Below are 6,000 nucleotides of genomic sequence, written 5' to 3'. Positions count from 1 at the left end.
ATCTGTATACTGCTGCTACCTCTATGGGATCACGATATATAGTACTAGTAATACACCTTCCCTCCAGCTCTATCTGTATACTGCTGCTATCTCTGGGATCACGATATATAGGCGTAATACACCTTCCCTCTATCTGTATACTGCTGCTATCTCTGGGATCACGATATATAGGAGTAATACACCTTCCCTCCAGCTCTATCTATATACTGCTGCTATCTCTGGGATCACGATATATAGGAGTAATACACCTTCCCTCTATCTGTATACTGCTGCTGTCTCTATGGGATCATGATATATAGGAGTAATACACCTTCCCTCTATCTGTATACTGCTGCTGTCTCTCTGGGATCACGATATATAGGAGTAATACACCTTCCCTTTATCTGTATACTGCTGCTATCTCTAGGATCACAATATATAGTAGTAATATACCTTCCCTCCAGCTCTATCTGTATACTGCTGCTATCTCTGGGATCACGATATACAGGAGTAATACACCTTCCCTCCAGCTCTATCTGTATACTGCTGCTGTCTCTATGGGATCATGATATATAGGAGTAATACACCTTCCCTCCAGCTCTATCTGTATACTGCTGCTGTCTCTATGGGATCATGATATATAGGAGTAATACACCTCCCCTTCAGCTCTATCTGTATACTGCTGCTGTCTCTATGGGATCATGATATATAGGAGTAATACACCTTCCCTCCAGCTCTCACTGCTCCTGTCCTCAGGTCCCTATAACCAGCTCTGTGACCAGCGCCCCCTACCTGCAGGGAGGTATCTGTAATAACATCGTCACCCAGGTACCTGTATTGTTTTATACAACTATATAATGTTTCTATGATGTCACATCCTGACTAGAGATGAGCGAACTTACAGTAAATTCGATTCGTCACAAACTTCTCGGCTCGGCAGTTGATGACTTTTCCTCCGTAAATTAGTTCAGCCTTCAGGTGCTCCAGTGGGCTGGAAAAGGTGGATACAGTCCTAGGAAAGAGTCTCTTAGGACTGTATCCACCTTTTCCAGCCCACGGGAGCACCGGAAAGCTGAACTAATTTATGCAGGAAAAGTCATCAACTGCCGAGCCGAGAAGTTCGTGACGAATCGAATGTACTGTAAGTTTGCTCATCTCTAATCCTGACCCGCGCTGTTCTTGTGGCAGGTGATCTACACGGTGCTGTACAATGGTACACAGGGCATCACAGGCGTCAGCGTAGACTTCACCCTCAGCCACGTGTCCACGGCGAGCGTCCTCCTCAGCCAGACCTTCTCCGTGCTCTATAAAGTGCGTCCTATGTTGTGTAGTCCACTGGTTCTCAACCTTTTTCGTGACGTACACGTTCCCCTGGTGTAGATCTATACATGACTATGGTCCTCAACCTGTAGCTCTCCAGCTGATTGGAAACTACAACTCCCAGCATGCCCTGATAGCCTTCAGCTCTGAGGGCACACTAGGATTTCTAGTTTTGCTACAGGTCGAAGAGCCTCAAGTTTTTTGCGATGATGTAACACTCTTCCTTATGACATCACAATCTCATTTACAGCCAATTGGTTCAGCCTCTCACATTTCAGTCCAGTCTTAATCCTTCCAGTACTTATGAGCTGCTGTATGCTCCAAAGGAAGTTTTTATTTTTGAATTTTTCTGTCTGACCACAGTGCTCTCTGCTGACACCTCTGTCCATTTTAGGAACTGTCCAGAGCAGGATAGGTTTGCTATGGGGATTTGCTCCCTTCTCTGGACAGTTCCTGACATGGACAGAGGTGTCAGCAGAGAGCACTGTGGTCAGACAGAAAAGAAATTCAAGAAGAAAAGAGCTTCCTGTGGAGCATACAGCAGCTGATAAGTACTGGAAGGGTTAAGAGTTTTATAGAGAAGCAATTTACAAATCTTTTTAACTTTCTAGCACCAGTTGATTATTTTATTTTTTAAAGTTTTCCAGTGGAGTACCTCTTTAAACTCATGCCGGAGGGGCTAAACCACGCTTCATGGAGGATGAGAATACAACCGCCGGGACTGGAGCGCGGGATCGGTGACTTCCATGCTACACAGTCCGGCTCCTCTGACATGAGTCTCTGTTTCCCCTCCCAGCTTAACCCCTTAAGGACTCAGCGTTTTTCCTCATCACCTTCTAAAAATCATAACCCTTTCAATTTTGCACATAAAATTCCATATGATGCTTATTTTTTGCGCCACCAATTCTACTTTGCAGGGACATCAGTCATTTTCATGGAACCTGCAGAAACCATCCACACCCCATCTCGTAATGGTGCCACACAACAGGACTGCTGTCACAGACCCAAGAGATGGAGGAGGGATGTGGGAAGGTAACATGCAAACAGTCTGACAGACATAAAAAAGGTCCCATGAACCCTCCGAGACAGTTTGGAACTTCACATGGAAAAAAGAGTCACTGGAGAGCAGCGGCAAGAATGGGGGGGGTGGGGGGAGGGAACCTGGCGGATTAGAAAACCATGCAGACACAGACTGGCTATCTGGCATAGGGACCATGGCCACCCCAGTTCCCACATTCAGAACCACACATCGTAAAAGGGGTTACTAACCTTCAGCCAAGAGAGTGGCAGGTAGGTAGAGAGGGACCTGATAAAGGAGGAAACCCTGCAACCCAGTATGTGGTGGATTGTGTCACTCGTAACGCTACCAAGAGCTCCCATAACTTCAGTCCACGGTGTGTGAAGGGTACAGTAGGTGACCCAACATAGTAGTAAACCATGTAGACAACCGTCTGGCTGACTGGTATAGGATTCCCGAACACACATGGTCACACATTCAATCCCAAAAAAGTGAGGTACAGGAGTGTGGCCGAACTAACGGGCAACCTGGTGGTGCAGGGATCCAGAAGACGAAAGTCATGCACACAGCACCCAGAGATGGGAGACAGACAACAGTCTGGCTGAACAAAAATACACCTCCAGGTGCTGACTAAAAGGGGACAGCCAGATAGGTGATCACTATGCCCCCCCTGTGGAAGGGCGGGTAGGTCTAGGAGCCATTGATAGTATCCCCACCACCCTGGGATATCAGGGGATGTTGAGGAGCCATGTATTGTATCCCCAGTTACCCAGAATAGGGTCCATAGGACATGTTGGGTCACTTCTACCAAAACTCCAGCCGCAGATACACCAGCCATGTGGTGAGGGACAGGCTGCAGAGGAACCCACGCAGACCACTGTCTAGCTTAATGGTCCATAGTAGACAATGAGCCGCTCATTTGGACACCTCACACAGCAGTGGGGTAACGGAACTCCAGCCGTAGATTCAGCCGTGTGGTGTCAGAGGAAACCGTGCCACCCACTGTCTGACTTACTGTTATGGGTCCATAGTAGACAACGGGTCACTCCTTCAGATACCTCGCACAGCAGTGGAGAACCAGAAACGCCAGCCGCAGAGACATCAGCTGTGTGATGAGTGACAGGCGCCTGAGGAAACCACACACTCCACCGTCTGGCTTACTGGTATGGCTCCATAGTAGACAATGGGTCACGCCTGTAGACACCTTGCACTTACAGAAAGGGACCGGAGTGCCAGCCACGGACGCGGCATCTGAGATATGAGCGACACGTACGACTACAGTCTGGCGTAAGATCAGGTGCAACCCACACAGGGACACTTCCACAGAACTCTCGCACTAGATGTGATAATGCGGAGAATTAGCCGTGGATACCGCCGAGAAAGGAATCATATTGGAATCAAATTGTAGTACATACTCACCCAGCTTATCATACCCAGGCAAAGATAGTGGGGCGAGCAGGGGCAGTGAGTGACTCAGAGTACAACCTCCAGGCACTGGCTGTTGGTGAGAAGGGGGTTAATAGTACACACTATTTCTGTGCCCCTTTGTTGCATATTATTTCAGGGGGACAGGTAGCACCATAATCCTGAACCCCCAAACAGAAAAAGGGAAACAAGGGAGATAAAAAAACTGGGGATCTCCCAGACCTGTGTCTTGCCTCCTACTGACACTAGTTAAAACTGATGACCTCAGTTGCAGTGGGCGGGTATATCCTGCCAGGGAGGAGCTGACTTTTTCCTAGTGTCAGCGCCTCCTAGTGGCAGGAGCATATACCCATCAGTTGTGTCCACCAATGAAGAGCGACTGAGAAGCGCTGCACTGCTCCACAACTAAAGTAAACAGTGTTGCACCCATGACCTTCACTGTTCCTCTCAACCAGTGTTTCCCCAAGCAGAGTACCTCCAGCTGTTGCAAAACTACAACTCCCAGCATGCCCAGACAGCCAAAGGCTATTTGGGCATGTAGTTTCGCAACATCTGGAGGCACTGTGGTTGGGGAACACAGGTCTGGACAGTTGTTGCAAGACTACAACTCCAATTGACTTATGACAACCTGAGGGGAGTTGTAGATTAGCAACTGCTGAATATCCAGTTGGGAGCGCTGCTATACAGGAGGGCAGTTACCCAAGCAGGGAGCCTCCAGCTGTTGCAAAACTACAACTCCCAGCATGCCTGGACAGCTGAAGGCACACTGCATGGGAAACTCAGGATTACAACAGTTTGATGAGACTACACAGGGTTAATTTGTAGTGTCAACTAGGGATAGACTGATCAGTTTGGCCGATATTCTCGGCCAATAATCACGATTTTAGGTATTATCTGTAGAGATGAGCGAACTTACAGTAAATTTGATTCTTCCCGAACTTCTCGGCTGTTGATGACTTATCCCACATAAATGATTTCAGCTTTCAGGTGCTCCCTGGGCTGGAAAAGGTGGATACATTCCTAGGAAAAAGTCTCCAGCCACTGGAGCACCTGAAAGCTGAACTAATTTATGCGGGAAAAGTCATCAACTGCCGAGCTGAGAAGTTGGTGACTAATCGAATTTACTGTAAGTTCGCTCATCTCTATCGGTATAAGCAATTACCTTGGATCTGTACACACAAAACAGTGATTTTTGTTCAGCTTAAAGGGGTACTCTTCCCCTAGACATCTTATACCCGATCCAAAAGGATTAGGGGACAAGATGTCTGATCGCAGGGATCCCGCCACAATCTGCACCCGGGGTTAGTTTAGAATGCTGGCGGATCATGACGTCACACCACGCCCCATCAATGGATGTCTATACAAGGGGGCGTGACCGCGCCATCACAAGCTTCCGGCGCTGCATTGCTAATTATCTGTCATGGAGCGACGTTCGCTCTGGATGACTGGGGTGCCGCAGCAGAGATCGCAAGGGCCCCAGCGGTGGGACCCCCACGATCAGACATTTTATCCCCTGTCCTTTGGATGGGGGGGGGGGGGGTCTAGGGGTGGAGTACACCTTTAACGATATGTATTCTGAAGGGGATAGTTTGTAACTAATGCCAGAAACTTAAACAGATTTGTAAATTGAAAAATAGTATCGATTGTGTGCAGCTCACAAAAAACAGGGGATGAGGTTAACAGATGCTTTTTCACAAAAAAAAAAAAAAAAAAAAAAAATTGTATAAATCTAAAAAACAAGAGAGTACTCAGTCCTCAGTCTCCCACCTGTACAAACAGGTATGTGATGGAGGAATGGATTCACTAGACGATAATTATAAGATTTATTAGTACAAATATAGCCAATCCACAAACCGCAGGGCCCTACGGATGTGTAATGGTATTGCAATAAATTACATTCAGTAATGACTTCTGCCCATATTCAATCATGCAAAAACTCAATTTAAATAGTGCAAATAATATGCGACTAATGGCAAATATTAAAAAATAAAATAAATTTAACAAAAAAGATAATGTTCTGGTAGCCGTCCTGTAACAAAAAAGGATGATTTGGCAAATCTCTGGATATCGTATATCAGTTTCATAGATCGCTTTGTGACAGTTCCGTAGGCAATCTATGAAACTGATATACGATATCCAGAGATTTGCCAAATCATCCTTTTTTGTTACAGGACGGCTACCAGAACATTATCTTTTTTGTTAAATTTATTTTATTTTTTAATATTTGCCATTAGTCGCATATTATTTGCACTATTTAA

Source organism: Hyla sarda, chromosome 8, assembly GCF_029499605.1.
Source record: "Hyla sarda isolate aHylSar1 chromosome 8, aHylSar1.hap1, whole genome shotgun sequence".
NCBI lineage: Eukaryota > Metazoa > Chordata > Amphibia > Anura > Hylidae > Hyla > Hyla sarda.
The sequence above is the reverse complement of the archived record's forward strand: the minus strand, read 5'-3'. Positions refer to the sequence as shown.